General features: G+C 32.8%; 1 protein-coding gene across 1 annotated transcript in view; it reads left to right on the top strand.

The window, feature by feature from the left end:
• The first annotated feature begins 1,389 nt into the window (after window positions 1–1,389).
• LOC145260401 (uncharacterized) overlaps window positions 1,390–20,400 on the top strand; it is a 290,197-nt gene continuing 271,186 nt past the window's right edge. Inside the window, exon 1 of the mRNA XM_080118374.1 lies at window positions 1,390–2,149. The gene's annotated coding sequence lies outside the window, so the exon portion shown is untranslated. The remainder of the gene's footprint in view (window positions 2,150–20,400) is intronic.

The raw sequence follows: 20,400 nt of genomic DNA on the forward strand, positions 1-20,400 counted from the left end.
AAAATATGCAAAATACTGTTAAAAAACCACCGAATATATGTCAGCCTATGTCACGGTAACATATTTTGAGAGAGTTTTTAATCATATTTTGTCTAGTTTTTTTTTTATCTATAACTCCTTTTCCCAAACTTACCATGTCAAAGAGAGATCCAGGTGCCATTTTAATTTTTCCAATACATCGGTAAACACTGTATGTTTTTCGAGCTGAATAAACATGTTACATTGAATAAAAACCCTAAAAACATTCAGTTAGGTAGAAAAGTAACTTATCTTGCCTTTGATAACATTTATTTGCTATATATTTGTTTTTTGACAACTTTTTCGAATCTGTGTACAGTAATACAAACCCAATTTGTTATATGTTTCCATAGAATTGCTAGATATCTCAGTGCATTAAAAATATTAGACTATCTGTCACCTTTCATGAGGTTTATTTTACAAAGTCACGTTGCATATGTTTAATGTCGAATAATGTGTACATATTCGTTATAAACTTCGATACATGCATTATGCATACATGCCTGATGAATATATGGATGATACTGCATCTGTACGTATGTATATATATGGATGATACTGCATCTGTACGTACGTGTATATGTTTGTAACTATTTGCACTCGTATATATGGATATGTGTGTTTCGTTTTTGTTTGTGTGTGAGTGTGGTTCTTTTGTGGTACAATTTTCAATAACAGTTTCAAACATACACGTCATAATTTCATCCATTTCACTTGAGTTGACTTTTCCATTTGGAAGTATTTTGACGTTCCTTGAGGAAAACTAATTTTTGTTATGTGTTTTTTTTTTAATATTTAGATGCTTTTTTGTTTGTCTGATTTTTCAATGTTTATTTTCATTATGGGTTTAAATATTTAGGTTGACAGGGGTGTGCATATATAGTTTTCCTTAATTTTTCATGGATAGCTTTTGCCCGAACTGCGACCTGTAATTATTGTAACACAATCCGGCCCGCGGGGTTGAATGAGTTGTCGACCCCTGAAGTAGATGGTCATAAGTTTGATCCTGGCTTGAGGCAGGTGTCTGTGTAGACAGAAGAATTTCACTGCAATATAGCGAAAAATCTGTGGATTCAATATATTTATATATATATATATATATATATATATATATACATATATGTGTGTGTGTGTGTGTGTGTGTGTGTGTGTGTGTGTGTGTGCGTGCGTGTATGTATTTATGCGGATTTTTCTTAGCTCCTTATTTTGCATCTTTCAATGTTCATCCCTTTTATTCATCTGTCGCTTCTTCATCTTGAGTCCCTCGGCAAAATCTCTTCCTATTGTTAACAGCCACCTCCACCCTTCAAAGTTCCCTAACCGCCGCTGCTCTCCTCCTCCCATCTTAACAGCCAACCTCCTCCTAAAACTACTACTCTCCCATCAACTCCATTTTGCCAACCAGAAAACTATTATTTCTCATTGAATCCGCAAAATAAGCTGACGCAGAGAGAGTGAGCGAAAATAAGCTGACAGAGAGAGAGTGAGCGAAAGAGTGAAGGAAAGAGAGTGAGAGAGAGAGAGAGAGAGAGAGAGAGAGAGAGAACACAGAGAGAAAGAGAGACACGCACAGAGAGAAAGAAAGTGTGCAAGATGTTTTCGCGAATAAGACTACGGCTGGACTAGAGGTGGAGAGGTTTTATTTATTTATATTTTTTTCACTTTATTTTCTGAAAGCAAATGCTATAAAGAAAAACAAACAAACAAACAAACAAATATCTAAGAAAGAAAAAAGAAATATCTGAAATGTATACAAGCAATCCCCATCCCTTCATCACCTTCCCCCAAAAAGAGGATTAAAAAGAAAGAAAAAAAAAACATCTCCAAAACAAAATTCTCGCTCGCCTTTTCCTCTGATATTTCATTATATATATATATATGTATATACATAGATATTATACATATATACATATATGTACATATACACATGTTTGGATATATTAATTTTCCTGTTCTAAAAATAAACGGAGAATTATAAGTCGACGGAAAGTCTTTATTTACAGTTCACTCAAGACTTCAGACTCACCAAATTTGGAAAAGTCTCTTCGCGTAAATTCCGCGTCTCTGTATGTTCCTGGTATTACACGGCAACGTAAGGAATATACGGAAGTGCATTCCTAGAGGAAAAACAGTAAGTAGCCACATCGGATTTAAATCCACATATGGTAAGAATCTCTGCGGTGAGGGTAGACACACAAAGATATGGATACATGAGAGCATTATGCTATATGCATACACACACACACACACACACACATATATATATATATATATACTGAGAGAGAGAGAGAGAGAGAGAATTAATAATACAACATAAGGAGAAAACGAAAATCGCAAATTATTTATATGTTAACCGACGTTTCGTCTTTATTGAGAGACTTCCTCATTCATCTTCAGAAAGTATTTGCATAAAAAGAAAACGCCGAGGAGCATATAAACAATTTTCGATTTTCATTATAATATATATATATATATATATATATATATATATATATATATATATATATATATATATATATATATGTTTACTTTTTATTTGTTTTACATAAGCATTTATATGTAACTACACTTCTATGTTTCGGTCAGCCGGTTACAAATAAATAGAGACTTCTTCAGGCGATATTTCTTATACAAAAGTATAGTTCAGGCGATATGATTCATACAAAAGTACGGTTTGTACGGATTCTACTTTTGTGTAAGTAATATCGCCTGAAGAGGTCTCTAATTACTTGCAACTTGCTGAACGAAACATAGAAGTGCAGTGACATATAAATGCTTATGTAAAACCAATAAAAAATATATCATGCCCAACTTCGCTATTGTGTACTCTTGTATGAACCACGTTAAAATTCATTGGTTGCTTCATCTCTGGAAAGTATTAATCTGGAATAATTATATATATATAATCAAGTTGAAGTTTTGTTTCAATTGCATTTTTAATATCAAATTATACAGAACTATAAATATATATTAAACGGCATATTTCTACATAATATAAGGACAAATATTTATGGATACAGCATAACAAACTCAACACATACCAGATAATAAATTTATTTCAACCAGATTTGAGAAGGTCAGAGCGGGCTGAAATAAATTTATTATCTGGCATGTGTTTTGTTTGTTATCTTGTTAATTCTTATTGTATTTATATAAAAGTGCTTAATAATAAATAAAATTGTTAATTAGGTATAAAATATATTATTTAAAAAAAACATTCTTGGCAACACATTTACATACATATTTCGGCCTGAGCATTGAATAGCCAGACCTCTTTTAGCCAACGTCTTTTCTTATGCAGCTTTAAAGAAAATGCATTGGCTTGAAATAGTCTGGCCATCTGTTCTTCTAAACGAAACATGTCCGCAAATGTGTAGCCAAATAATATTTGTATCAATAAATTTTAGAGAAAACGCTTTGTTTTGTTTTTTCAAAGGATAACCGTGTTTTCCATAGAAATATTCTGTATTAGATTAATGGATATCAATTATTTACAGGATTAAAGCATAGAAAACTGCACAAAAACAAATGATCCTTTAACGGATAATAATAATAATTATTATGTAACAGAATTTGTCTATGACAAACATGGATATCCATTTGGAAAGCTACATCGAATTTGATATCTATTATTTAATTAAATTCAAACACACACACACGCACATAAACACACACATATATATACACAAACACACACACATGCACGCATGCGCGCACACACACACACACACACAGATATATATATATATATATATATATATATATATATATATATCTATATATATATATATATATATATATATATATAGAGAGAGAGAGAGAGAGAGAGGAAAAGAAGAATATATAAATAGTGAGTTCCTAGCGAACTCAGGGTGTTCGATTACGAAGGATAAAAGCTTAACATTTATTTAAAAACAGTGCCTTGTTGAATTAACTTTGGTTTCCTAATGCACTAAGGCGCACACACACACACACACACACACACACAGACTTCAAGACAAGATGTTGATGGCAACGAAAAGTGTATTTCATTTTATGTTACAATTGTTTCAATGTCCAGTTCGACAGTTTCAAGCATTATATCGTTTAAAATATATATATATGTGTGTGTGTGTGTGTATATTGATATCGATATTAAAAACTCATTTTTCTATTTATTTAAAAAGAAAATAACTTTTTTTATATTTATTTAAAAAGAAAATAACTTTTTTTTATATATATGGATCGCAGAACTGCAAAAGATGTAGCTAATTTCATATTCTTTTAAACATTCATTTTAATTAATTCCCTATTAGTTTTTTCCGGTTTTCTTGTGGAATGATCATCTTTAGTTAATCATTACGTGTTATTATATTCATACAGATATTTTACATGATTTATACTGGCCTAATATTTGCGTAAAAAAGCTATTGTAAATACAAACCTCTTTCTATATATTAATGTCAGCGTATATATATTTGTTTAAAAAATTTTGCCTACCAAACTCCTCTACAGCCATGAAACTTAATATATAGGGTATTCGAACACATTCGAAATCTTATATTTGGGTTTTAGCCCGGTAAAATCGGTGCAAAAGCGTGAAAATTAAAAAAATGGAATTTGCCAGGTGAAGGTCGAACGAGGGCATTACAAATAGGCATGCGTAATGTAATTGCTATTGGTTCATATTTTAATTTTTACCCTTGTAGCAAACATGCCATTATAGCTCAGGCGTTAACGTCAAAAGAAAAAAAAAGCGTAAGCTAAAAGTTTTGCTTTCGATTCTCGGTGGTGGTGCACGAGTCATTTTTTTTTTTGTACTTTTTAAATCGTTACTATATATATTGGGTCCAATATAATACAACAATAAATACGAAATCGGCAGTAATCGAAATATCAGGTTTAAACATATTTTATGACTGGGCGATGCTAGTGTGTATATATATGTGAGGAAATATATATAAGTGTGTGTGCATATATATAAATAAATAAATAAATATATATATATATATATATATATATTTATGTATATGTGTATACGTATATATATGTGAGGAAATATATATATGTATATATATATATTTATGTATATGTGTATACGTATATATATGTGAGGAAATATATATATATGTGTGTGTGCGTGTACGTGTGTGTGTGTATATATATATATATATATATATATGTGTATATCTGAGGAAATATGTGTCTGTGTACATATATATATATATATATATATATATATATATATATATATATATATATATATATATATATGTGTGTGTGTGTGTGTGTGAGGATATATATGCAGGGTGACCCCAAAAAACAGAACATTCAATTGTTTTTCTGAGCATTTTATAGTCAACGGAGAAAAAAAGGCCAAAGTGTTTTCATGTGATGTTTGGAATATAATAAACTAGTTATGACCAAAGTTTCATTTCATTCAGACAAAACACTAAGAAACGGGACCTAATTAAAGGTGGGGCCCGTTTTTGGGGTCACCCTATATATATATATATATATATATATATATATATATATATATATATATATGAGAGGAAATATATATCTGTATAGTATTGTTTGTAACGTTGTAAACAACTCATCTCAGAGTTACAATTTTTTAAGATAAAACTCAATGACCAGTACAGTTGCATTTAAGTATAAATTTTTATTTATAGAAAACATTCTTGAGTAGAATATATATATATATATATATATATATATATATATATATATATATATATATATAAAATTTCATTTAATCACATAAATTAATATACAAAGATATCATTTTATGCGTAAATTTTCAGTATTTATTTCAACAGTGCTCGATACAGATGTAGAGCTAGGTAAACCTGACGAATTCTCACAAGAATGAAACGCGAAATAGTCTGTGTAGCTTAATTGCCATATATATTTTCGTAACTTACTACTATATATATATATATATATATATATATATATATATATATATATATATATATATATATGAATTCAAATAAACAAAACTTTACAAACAAAATGTTACATTATTAACGAGTCTATGAACTGCTACATTATTATGTACTCACTAGGAGTTCTCACACAGGTCATCATTAGGGATTACTCACTGATAGTAACCGCTGGGGTTCCCTGGAATTTAGGTGACGAGAAGCCTTCCTAATTTTCTAGCATGCTCCACCTCTTTTGATAACCTTTGAAAATGACTTTGCATTATCGCAACAGATGCTTACCACTGGCAGCAATCATCGATCTTCACTGGAATTTATGCGGTGCTAAGCCTTCCCAAGGTTCCAATCCTCATTGCGGTGTTTCAGCAGAGGTTTGATTAGTGCTCTCCCTCATCGGTCTTTCCATCCTCCTTGATCCTTCACATCTATTGTGTGTGATATCAGCCGAAAGATATGGCTTTGTCAATGTATTATTATTTGTACTCACTAGCAGCTTTCACACAGGTCATCATCAAAGATTTCTCTTTGAGAACAACCTGTGGTACTCCCTGGAGTCTAAGTGACAACATTCCAATACTCTCCTCCTCTTAGATAACCTTTGCGAATGAATTTGCATTATCTCAACAACCATTTACCATTGATTTCTCACTGGCAATGGCCATTGGTCTTCACTGATATTTAGGTGACAATAAGCCTCCCCGATGGTCCCAATCCTCTTTGCACTTATCCAGTGGAGGTCTGGTTAGTGCTTTCTTTCCTCGGTCTTTTGATTCTCCTCGACCTTTCACGACTTTTAATGCTGAAACCTTTTTTTTTTTTTGGTGGAATTGGAGGTAATTTACAATTATACAGTTTCTGTTTTCTTGACTCCATGTAGTGTCTCTTAATATTTTTCTTTTAATTCTGTTGCAGTTTCTATATTCCGGTTAGCGTTTGTAGTTTACGTGTATTAATCTTTGGATCTAAGGGTTTTCCTTAATATTTCAACCATTTTCATGATTGTTATCCGTTGAATCTGTTACAGCAGCATTTCTAACACAAGGGAAATTACACTGGTTCTCACTATATATATAGTGCCAGTAATACATACACCGATCGAAGAAGCGACAGTACTACCACTGACTAGCTGCGTGCAAGCCATTTATACCCGTTTCCTACCTTTGTACCTGTGATGTTAAATACACTTTTTCCTTAAACCAACCTCGACTTGATTTTCTTCTTTTTACTATTGTGCCACGACACAACAGTATCTTCTTAGCCTTTTCCTTGATTCCAATATCTCCCATTTTTTTTTTTCAAAGTTTTTTGGGACTGTTCCTAGTGCTCCTACTATTATTGGTGTTATCTTGGCTTTCTTCATCATCTATATTATTATTATTTACTCACTAGGAGTAGTCACATAGACCATCATCAAAGATTTCTCTTTGAGAACAACATGTGGTGTTCCATGGAGTCTGAGTGACAACAAGTATCCCCAGATTTTCAGTACTCTCCACCTCTTTCGATAAACTTTGCAAAAGATTTTGCGTTATTGCAACAGCCGTTTAGTATTGATTTCTCATTGGTAGCGACTATTAGTCTTCACCGGAATTTGGGTGGCAATAAGCCCCCCCCCCCGAAGGTCCCAGCCCTCTTTGCATTCATCCAACGGAAGTCTGGCTAGTGCTTTCTCTCCTCAGTCTTTCCATCCTCCTTGACCCTCCTCACTTATTTGGTGTGGCGCCAGTTTATTGTGATATCTACTTCTCCCCCCCCCCACCACACACACGCAAAAAAGGGGTGTAGGGGTGGGGGTGGGATAAATTCCCTTACATTTATACAATTTCAGTTTTCATGATTCCATGTGATGTTTCTTTGTGTTTTAGATCTGTAGCAGTTTCTGTATGCTCATCTTGTACCTGTAGCTCATGTGTGTTAGTTTCCACATTATTATTATTATTAGCTCAAAAGGAGCTTTCACACAGGTCATCAAATATCTCTCCTTGAAAACAACCTGTGACGTTCCCTGGAAGCTGAATGACAACAAGTCTCCCCAGATTTCCAGTACTTTCCACATCTTTCAGTAGCATTTGCAAATAAATTTGTGTTATCACAACAGCCGCTTACCACTGATTTCTTGCTGACAGCGGCCATTGGTCTCCATTGGAATTTGATTAACAATAAGTCTCCCCAAGGTCCCAGTTCTCATCGGACTTATCCAGCGGGGGTCTGGTCAGTGCCCTCTCCTCAGTCTTTTCATCCTCCTTGACCCTTCTCGGCTATTTGGTATCACTCTTTTGGAGGGTGGTGGTGATGGTGCAATGGGAAGGGATGGGGATAGAGAACTTATAGATATGTAGTTGTAATGTTATTGGTTCCGTGTAACACTTCTTCATGTTTTTTCCCTGCGGCAGTTCATCTGGCCTGCTCATGTGGCTCATGTGTATTAGTCTCCACATTCAAGGGGTTTTCTTAATATTCTAGCTGTTTTCATTATTCCTCTGATTTCAATTTCTCTCATTCTTTTTTCAAAGCTTTTTGGAATTGTTCCTAGTGCTCCTACTATTATAGGTATTATCCTGATTTTCTTCATTATTCATATCCTTTTCAGCTCTCTAGCTACCTCTGTGGATTTGCCTTTTCTTTGATTACCTTGTGATCAGCTGGAACAACAAAGTCTACAATTTGACAGGACTTTTCTTTCTGGTTAATTATTATGGCATCCGGTCTTCTTGCTTGATGGGTTTAATAGTTTGTATGTCCATGTCCGATAGGATGTTGTGATTCTTGTTTTCAAGTACTGTTGCCGGCTTATGCTTGTACTATTTGTCTGTACGTTTGAGATGCAGTTGTTTGCATAATTTTCAGTGTACTGCCCTCCCCACTTAGTCGTGTCTGTTCTTGTATTATTATTATTATTATTATTATTATTATTATTATTATTATTATTATTATTATTATATAGAAACATTATTATTCTTTAATAGTTTTATATAGAATTAAAGAGGCTTATCAGTTTGCTATCTAATTTAAAAGTTTGTCATGGCCTGATGAGGTCTGATATTGAAACATCCATATGTTTGTGTAGCCATTCAACATTGTATGTAAATTAGATGACGATGCTTAAAAGAGAGTTACTCTTTCTCTCAATTCTCACTGAGACATTAAGAAATATTAGAAAACGGTTGAATTAACATAGAGTGAGATAGAGTGAGAGACATAGGTAGATAGCCAAGTTACAGATGTGTTACTTGCAAATTAGAATATTTAAAACATCTTTTTTTTTTCAAACATAGCTCAATCACAGAAGTGTGGAATATTAGAGACTGTACTGTGCGTCATAGAAGTATGTTGGAAAAAAGTCAGTGATTCTATATTATAATAACGAAACAATACTGAATTACAAGTAAAACAAATGGTACCTATGTAATTGCCATGTGGAAAATAGTAACATATCCAAAAATTACGGAAAACGATAAGGTAGAAACATAATTATTCATAAAAAAAAGGCATTTGCAAAATCTAGTGATTTAGTTTCAAAACCTAATGATTTCAATTCGAGAGTTAACAGGGGAGGTAATTAAATTTTCAATTTCTCACACATTCAATCCGTTATTTTTATAAATTTTAAATTCAAACAGTTAAAAAAGTTATTTTTAAAAATTCGCAAATTATGTTTTTCTGTGATGTTCATTTTTTGTTTTCTGAATAAATTCAATCTGCTACGCATTGTATTTCAACTGAGTTACTTCCCCTTTTTCTTACATCACTTAATCTAATATGTTCGACCCAGCATGTAAACTTATCCGTAATGTTTTTACCCTTATCGGAACTATTTTCATGATTGATTATTTTTCTACCTTATCATTTTCTGTAGTTTTTGGATATGTTACTATTTGCGACATGACAATTAGGTAGCAACCATTTGTTTTACTTGAAATTCAATATTTTTTGTTATTATAATTCTTGGTCCCCTGACAAAAGGAGGGTAAACCTGTAAATTCACCCTTGTACGTTTGTCTGGTCATCTGTTCATCCGTTTGTCTGTCTGCACTTTTTTTCAATAATTTGGAATGTTTTGAAATTTTGCCCAAACATTAAACATAATATGAGTAAAAAAAGTAACCAAACGGATTTTCCAGGAAAACTCCGGTTGCTCACCTAGGGGTGCCTTTCGGGTTAAAAATGGTTAAAATTAACACTTTTGTGCTTATTAAAAAAAATTGATGCCTTGGATTTTTATAAAACTTTCTGAAAAGTAACTAACTGATTTCTATATAATTTTGTTTGTCTATATTTTGCGATAACTCTTGGGTGTGCCACAGGGGCTTTTTTAGGGCTAATAAAAACACTCCATTTTTGGAACTATTTACCATATTTGTCCAAAATTTTCTGTGCATGTCTATTTAGCAGTTTTTCATGATGCTGAACTCAAATTTAAATATATTAAGGCCTTGGAGAGTTTTGGAGCTAAATGGGGGGAGGGGATTCTTTTTTGGCATGATGCAGAACTCAAATTTACATATGTTAAGGCCTAAAATTGCACCGTTTGTTCATTTTCACCAGGATTTGAACCCCCTGGAGACTTTTGGGGCTAAATAGAGGTGGGGGAGGCAAATGCTGAACTTAATCATTTTTTTTTATGCCTCGTTCACTTATCAAGGTCTGGAGACCACTTGAGGATAAGGGTTAATGAGTATACAGTAGTCAATGGGAAAATGTCAGAGTAATTATTAGTAGTGAAAATTTGGTAAATTGGATTACTTAAGGGATGGCTCATCAAGAACTTGTTTATGTTGGACTTGAAGACGACCATATTATAGTCAGTAGTAAAGCAGGAAAATAGAACAGAGTTCCACAGGTGTGCAGTTCTAAGAAAGAAGCTTTTTTCATGGAATCTAAGTTTAGGTTTAGGCGCAGATAAAGGGTAGGGGAAATTATTGATAGTGGTTTCAGCTAAACGAGTGTTTGTAATGAAAGTCAGGCCAGCAGGGACCATAGATTGATGCTCAGACAAGCATTTGCCATAAAAATAATGATAAAGCATATATATAAAGCATAATATAGAAGCACCAAAACGTAGAAGCACCAAAACGTCTTAGGGAAAGAAACAGTGATTAACTTAGCTTCCTCTTGTTTCGCCATCGCTTGTTAGATTTGTTTCATTTTACTTCAGTCAAAGTTCTCAGATATCAAGGGGCTCCCTGCCTAGGGCTAACATTTGAACTTTATATTAGATACATAGATATTCGAATATTCCATTAAAGTTCTTTATCTCTCAAACATTGAGTTAGTAAAGAAGTTAAGAACATAATTTTCCTCTCCTTAATTGACCATTTTTATATGTTGTAGTGTATCTTTCTTCTTGGTCCCTTGGTCTTACTGGATTCCAGAACAAGAATTCATCTAGTCTGATGGAGTATCTAGTTTCATCCTGTTACTTAAGGTAACATCATTTCGAGAAAGTTCACGATTCCTCGTAAAATCCAGTGTGAGTTAACCATGCTGAGGAGATCTTATTTGGGCAGTGAATCCTATGTGATTTTGAATATTTGGTCAGGTTTTACTTCTAGGCAAAGTATCCTTATGTCAGGTTGTCCTGATAAAGCCCTGTACAGAGAGACCTTAGACACTCAAGAATAGTGTCTGGTAGGCATTCAATTTTTTTCTAGTAGGCATTAGACCAGACTGCGCACTAACATGAGTGTTCTCATGACAGTTTTCTAAGCCTTACTACTTCCGTGCTGGCTTATGACAAATTGGAAACAAATGTTTTGTTGGTGATACTATAACTAGAAGATTACCTGACAGGACTAATAGACTCTTTTTATCCAACTTGGTTTTTAATCAGTTTCTTTCTCTTAGATGGGCTTCTTTCACCATGGATGAGGATTTTCATCTATCCCTTATACAGTAATCCTCTGGAATATCAGAGGGAGGCAAACAGGTGCTACTCCTTTCCCAAGAGTAACCTGAAACTGTGAAAGGCAAGTATTATGCATACCTGCATACCTAAATACATACAGCACTTAATATTCTCAAATACTCACCCACCTGGTACTGACCAGGCTCAATGTTGCTTAACTTCAGTGATCGGTGCATCAACATGGTCAACTTAATTATAGTAATACATATTCTGTTTCTAGGGTTGTTACTATCGAGATTGCTGTTGAAAATAAACTATTTAAATATCCTAAAAGATAAGCTTATCAAAGATCCTCTGAGAAACAATTCCAACTCTTGGCCTTCTTGTGGCAATAATGTCTGAAATCTAAGAAAGAAAAAAAAAGTGGGTTAGTGACTAATGTCTATCTAGAAAGAGCATTTTGATTTTAAAACCGAGGTAGATGGGTCATCTCAGACAACCCATCTAGGAGAAGGAAACTAATGAAAAGCTTTTGACTAAAGCGATTACTGGTCATCTTGCCATGGCTTGTCACCAAGTTGTAATCATGGAGGCTCAAAGAGTGATGCAAGTGTTGTACAAGCTTTTGTCACTGTAATCCAATGATTTACACAGGTGTCTCTTAGATATCATCTGTACACAGTGCCTGTGGAATTCTGTTACATTTTCCTGCTTTCCAACTGACTACAATATGATTATCTTCAAGTCTAACGTGAACAAATTCTTGATGAACCATCCCCTTAAGTAATCCAATTTGACCAAATTTCCACTACTAACAATTACTACGACTTGTTCCCTTTGACCACTGTACATTGCTTCGAGTAGTCTCCGAGCCTTGATAAGTGGTGACTCCTTTGTAAAAAAAACAAGAAAAAAAAACACAAAAATTAAAATGAGATGTTTGGCTGCCATCTGTGTTGCCACGTAAATCTTTTTTTTTTACACAGTGATCACCACTTATCAAGGCCCGGAAGCCACTCAGGGATAAGGGTTATTGCAAGTACATTACGTTAGTGTGGAGATTTGATGAAGTGTTTAATTAAGGGGGCGGTTCATTAGGAATTTGTTAACATTGGACTTGAACACATCCAAGTTGTAGTCCGGAGGGAAGCAGGCAGACGGAACAGAGTTCCGCAGGCGTGCAGTTCTAAGAAAGAAGCTTTGTTCATGGAATCCGCGTTTTGATTTAGGCACAGATATAGAGTGGGGGAAATTTTTCACAGTCGATTCAGCTAGACGGGTGTTTTTCGTGAAAGATTGGCGAGGGGGGACCAAAGATTGGAGTTCAGACGAGCACTTGCCATGGAAATAACGATAAAATAAGGATAGGCTCGCAACGTCTCTTCTGTGCGAGAGAGGTTGCAGGGTAGAGAAAACGTATCAGTCGAATAAGGGATGATAGTAGAGAAGCATGATAAAAGGGTAATTATCTGTGAAGATGCAGTGCATCACACACACACACACACATGCACACACACACACACAAACACACATACACACAGCTTATAGTTTATTTGAAATTTAACTACTTGGGATAGTAATTACATTAATTACATTACATTAATTGAAAAAAAATAACAAAGTTCTCATTTAGATAGCTAAATAGTGCGATACTAGAGCTATATATATTTATCTTAAAGATACTATGTTAAAAAGAATAGACACACAAGTATTTACTCATTCTCAAAATGTTTGTCTTTTATTGGTAACACCTTGCATACGATTGTTTCAGCCCCTAGTGTTGCCATCCGTGTTAAAAAGAAGGTCCTATTCATGTGCTGTGAAACTTTTAAAAAAAATTTTTTTCTTCTATGATGAAGCTCAAGTTGTGCAAATTATAATTGATGAACTGCTATATACTTATATGCCAGCACCGGGAGCTGAAACAATTATATGCAAGGTATAACCAATAAAAGGCAAACATTTTGAAAATGAGTAAATACTTGTGTATCTAATGCTCATAACTAGGGCTATGACAACAGCATATTCTTTTCATTGTTTTGACTCTCTAGTATGTATCCGTTGATATCTTATATGCTTTTATATAGAGTGATGTGGTTCTCGATTGATTAACTGCGTCTAACTGTATCGAATATATACTCGAAAGTAAAAACAATGATAAGAATATTCTGTGGTCATAGCCCGACTCATATCAGAGTAACTTTAAGAATATATATATATATATATATATATATATATATATATATATATATATATATGTATGTGTATATTATGTTTATTATTACTACTTGAAATATATTTCATTCAGGAGTTTCTTATAAACAATTGACAAAAACTTTGGCATTTAATCATACGAGGGACATTCCAAAAGTAATGCTTCCTATTTTTTATTTCTCCGGAATGGATCAGAGTGGATTGCAAATTGCATTGTTATGCTGACTGAACGTATGCATTTGTGATCTGAAAGTTTCATCTCTCTATTACAGATACTGGCTGTGTGAGACTCTAAGAAAGCAGCCCCTATTATTTGGCTTTTAATTAAGACCATAAAAGATTGATAAAAGGACGAAATCAATGGAACTGAGTGATAGGGGAACGCTCTTCTTATAGCTTACAATTTATAAAACGTTTGTTAACTAGTTGAAATTAAATAGTTCTTCTTTTAGCTGAATTCATTTTAGCCCATCGTTTTGGTCTCAAGTTACTGGCCCTTTCATTTTATGTCCTATTGACTAGACAAATCGAGATTAGATTCGCGATGTTGCGAGCCTGTCTTTGTTTTATTGTTATTTCCATGGCAAGTTCTCGTCCGAGCTCCAATCTGTGGTTCCCCTCGCCAATCTTTCACGAAAAACACCCGTCTAGCTGAAACAACTGTCAGTAATTTTCCCCACTCTTTATCTGTGCCTAAATCAAAACGTAGATTCAATGAACAAAGCTTCTTTCTTAGAAGTGCACGCCTGTGGAACTCTCTTCCGTTTGCTTGTTCCCAACCTAACTACGACTTAAGTGTCTTCAAGTCCAACATAAACAAATTCTTGATGAATCGCCCCCTTAAGTAAGACACTTTATCAAATCTCCAATACTAAAGATTACTACAATACTATCCCATTGATTACTGTACACGCAATAACCCTTATCTCCGAGTAGCTTCCAGGCCTTGATAAGTGGTGACCCTCATGTAAAAAAAAAGCAAACAAAAAAAAACATTTGTTAACTAGTTGAAATTAAATGGTTCTTCTTGTGGTCTAATTCTTTTAGCTGAATTCATTTTAGCCCGTCGTTTTGGTCTCAGGTTACTGGCCCTTTCATTTTATGTTCTATTGACTAGACAAATCGAGATTAAGTTCAAGACGTTGCGAGCCTGTCTTTGTTTTATCGTTATTTCCATGGCAGGTGCTCGTCTGAGCTTCAATCTATGGTCCCCCCTTGCCAAACTTTCACGAAAAACACTTGTCTAGCCAAAACCACTATCAATAATTTCCCACACTCTTTATCTGTGGCTAAACCTAAATGTACATTCCATGAACAAAGCTTCTTTCTTAGAACTGCACGCCTATGGAACTCTCTTCCGTTGGCCTGCTTTCCAGCTGACTACAATCTGATTGTCTTCAAGTCCAATGTAAACAAGTTCTTAATGAACTGTCCCCTAAGTACTCCAACTTACAAAAATTCCACTACTTATGTTTACTATGCTATAATCACATTTACTAGTGCATACCCATTAACCCTTATCCTCGAGTGTCTTCCGGGCCTTGATAAGTGGTGATTCCTGTGTAAAAAAAAAATAAAAAAGACGCTTTCTTGAATAGAGATGTAGATATTTTATTAATTCAGAATAAATTCTACATTATCATAAGTGTAATATATCATTAACAAACCTATGTCGCATAGAACTGTGGAACTCTCTTCCGTTTGCCTATTTTCCAGCTGACTACAATTTGATAATCTTCAAGTTCAATGTAAACAAATTCTTGTTGAACCGTCCCCTTAAGTAAACCAATTTACCAAATTTCCACTACTAACAATTATCCCATTGACTACTGTACACTCATTAACCCTTATCCTCGAGTGGCCTCCAGGCTTTGATAAGTGGTGACTCCTATTCACTGCATTTGTCTCCACAGCTATAGAATAAAAATAAACTATCGTGCACAGAAGAACTGTAGTACACAAATAATCTTCTGAAACCTTATTTATAAAACTCACTTTATTTGCATGTTTATCTGTTACACTCCGTTTTTTTCAAACTAAACTAAATTAAATTAAATTAAAATTAAATGGTTTCGTCCGTGTCTAAAATGTCAAACCATAGAGCAATGTGTGCCAATAATATACGTGAAAGGAAAAATTTTAAATAAAAAGTTTAGTCTGAATCAAGTATCGCTTTTTGTTTTGATCTTGAAAATCTAAGAAGATAATATTAAATGTTGGATTCAAGATTGATTATGCCCAACTATAAACGGTTTTTTTTTCTTCAAAATTTTGTAGTTGTTGATTACCTTAGGAAACCTACCAACATGCATTCAACTTCTGGATGTTCAAGGAAATATTTACTCATTTCCGATTCTGGTTATAACTTAAAAAAAAAGAAAGAAAGAAAGAGTAAAAATTAAAATCTAGGACCGTATATCAATTGAGCACATCTTGTAGTCGAAACTTCTTAAAGCTGTTACAGAATGCTCAATGGAGGACAGCCGGTATATAGTATGTTTATTATACAAACGTTATTGGTTACATATGCGCATATATGTTTAAGTGGAATCTCAATTTGGTAGAGGCCCACCTTATCAGACCGAAAAAGTGTCATTTTTTTTCAGCCTGTTGAAGTGGTTCTTTAGATTGAGATTCCACTGAAACATGTATGCACATATGTAACCAATAATGTTTGTATAATAAACATATTATATATATATATATATATATATATATATATATGTATACCTATATATGACTATACATATATATATACATACATATATATATGTACATATATATACATATATATATATACATATACATATATATATACATATACATATATATATACATATATATGCATATATATATATATGCATATATATACATATATATATGCATATATATATACATATATACACACATATATATGCACATATATATATACATATATACACACATATATGTGCACATATATATACATATATATATACACACACATATATATACATATATATACATATATATACATGCATACATATATATACATACATATATATGTACATATATATACATATATATATATATATATATACATATATATATATACATATATATACATACATATATGCATACATATATATACATATATATATATGCATATACATATATATATGCATATACATATATATACATACATATATACATATATATGTATACATATATATACATATATATATACATACATATATATATACATATATACATATACATACATATACATACATACATATATATATATACATATATATGTACACACACACACGCACACACATATATATTTGAAGTTTTAAGCTGGTTCTATTCCCATAAATCACTTAGGTATGCGATACATGAAGGGTAATATAGAGATTCTCTGCCACTTTAATTGACTTTCTGGCGAATTTCATACATATGATATGAATTTCATAAAAATAGGATATATATATATATATATATATATATATATATATATATATATATATATATATATATATATATATATACTTACATGGATTCAGCGTTGCCAGGGTCAACATGAAGTTTGGTTTGACCACACCTACTATACTAAGAATATTGACCAATTTTTCATTATTATATGTCAACTCCATCGTTACCCCAACAAAAATTTTTAAAATAAAAGAACGAATGAAAACACGAAGATGTAACCCTCTCCTCTCCGAAAAAGGCAGAAGTACGTAACAAACTCTCCACCAGATATTTCGGCTGAAGAGATAGGAAGCGAAGCTATTCTCCAGATATTGAACACCTTTTATGATTATATTCCGGTTTAAGCGAATTTCTTTTATGCTCCCTCAGTCTAGAAAGATTTGTTATTACGGTTTGTTGCAAGGAAAACAAACTGTAAATAATTCAGTTTAAAAAATACCAAAGTAGAATTTGTTTTAACCGAAATACACGTTTTTAATGCTGTAAAAATGATGAGTTTTGACTTACTGTGTTATTAAAAGAAAACAATTAGCAGTTAAGATGTCAAAAAAATATGAAGAAAAAAACTGGCAAAAAAACGTAAATGAAAGATGTTTTTGTTTTTGTTTTAAATAAAGAATCGTAGTTGAATTGGATCATTTGTTTATTTTTAAAAATAAATCCACTGGATTGCGAAATCACGGAAATTATTTTATTTGAACTGATTCCAAAAACAATGCTTGAAAGTTTGTGTGAATTATTTTTAGTTTGATTATCCGCCGACAAAGAAAACAAAAACAAAAAGAAGTTAGGGTCACAGGGAAAAAACTCAAAACTCAAATAACTGAAATCGGTTCATAAAAAAATCAATGTTGGTAAAAATAAATTAAATTAAATATGTTCTCTATATAAATCAAATTTAAATAATAAACTTTAATAGAACACTTAAAGCAATCCTCTCACTATAAACAATAACTAACACACCGCTATTTAATAAATCGATTTGCCTTATTGTAATATGCAAATGAAGCCATCTCTTAATCGTCTGTTTTACATGAATCATACTATATATAGGAATGAATGAAGTAATAAAGTAATGGACCTTTTTATATATATTAATAAAATTGTGAACAAAAAAGCAGACAGGAATTTTTATATATATATTTTTATATATATATATATATATAGTCTTAAAGAAGGTTAGCCCTCCCCAGCTCCGAAGAAGATACTTTTAAAAAAAAATTGACTTACATTTTAAAGTTCATAAAGATAGGATATATTTGACGTTTTAAGGGAGCTATGCCATTACAACCACCTTAAAGGTGTATTCAAAGATTTAGTAACAAATTTTATTGTTTATTCTTTCAGTAAATTTTACATAAGAATACCCTTTAGGTTTTATGTAAATTGTCTAACTTTTTTTATAAGGAAAACACACATATTATGCTCCACATACAAAAATAAATATATATAGGCCAATACAGATCAATAAAATCGTCGATCAATACATTATTGATTATTGATTATTATATTTTCAAGATTCTGAACGAAAGTGTGAAAACTCACACACACACACACACACACACACACACACATATATATATATACTATATATGTATATATATATATATACTAAGATATATTGCAATGACTACATGAAAGAATTAGTTCACAATCATAATTTTTATTTATTATTTAATTATTTTACATATATATTTTACATATTTTTTATTTATAATTTAAGCGAATGCCTATATATTTCTTCAATTTCTTATACATGTTTCACCATCATGCTAGAAAATATTGTTCTTATACCATCGTAAAGCTCATCAGAGACGAACAGGTTTCAGTAAAATCGTCACAGAGATCAAAAAAAGAAATAAAAAGAAAGATTATGTAAGAAAAGACATGGTTTAAATCAATATATATATATATATATATATGTATATGTATGCATGTATATAATCATCCACATAGTACTGTTTCGTTTTGGGCTCCTTGCCTGAATCAATGTGGCTCTCTCTCTCTCCAGATTTCCCTGTCTTCCATCAACTGCCTCAAATCTTCAGAATCACAGTTGGTGTCATGTGAAATTTGCTGGATGTACATGGATCTAGGTCATCTTATGCTCATGTGCTTGTGCCATTGAGTCCACGGCAAGCATTTCTCACCAGCTCTTGCTTATTCCTCTGGCAGTAACTTGTAAATCATAGACGTCGTTCACTAGATATGGCAGATAGGTTACCATAAAGTTGCTGCTTTGTAGGATAACCTTGCCAAGCTATATTTAACACCGTTCGTAGCATACAGGTGTATGTGTCACCTAGCTTTCTCTCCAATCTTTTAATAAGTGTCCAGCTTGTAGCACAGGTTGTAAACAAGGACAAACTCCACCACTGCTCTGAAGAACTACCTTTTCAGATTGTCAGTTAGCTTATATATATAAACTAGTTTGGGTGCCCGGCATTTTTCGGGTGTTTAAACGTGTGTGTTAAACAAAAAAAAAAAAGTAGTAGTAGACAGGCAGGCAGGCTCGAACCCGTGACACAAAGGCGGAAAAGAAAGTGAAAGAAAACCTGACGTCTTACCCCTACTCCATGACGCGACCGGAAGTTCAGAACATTAAAATTAGCCAAAGTCAATTCAACCGATACAATGACTTGCAAAATCGACTCCTTCTTGCAGAAAATTTTGCAGTTGAGGGTGAAGAAATTAATTCTTTGAGCCAAATTATCTATATATCTATAAAAGTGAACGCGTCTTTGTATTTGTGTATCTGGGTGTCTGTGTACATTTCCCTACACAATAACTCTGTCAATTTTAAGCCTATAGATTCGAAATTTGATATATGCAGGGTACTGAGATTTGGGAAAATCGATGTGATCGGTTTTTGGATAGACATTTGGAGATTAAGGGGTCAAAGTTCAACGATTTGACCTT

This window comes from Euprymna scolopes, chromosome 36, assembly GCF_053919585.1.
Source record: "Euprymna scolopes isolate OS-2025 chromosome 36, ASM5391958v1, whole genome shotgun sequence".
In the NCBI taxonomy this organism is placed as follows: Eukaryota; Metazoa; Mollusca; class Cephalopoda; order Sepiida; family Sepiolidae; genus Euprymna; species Euprymna scolopes.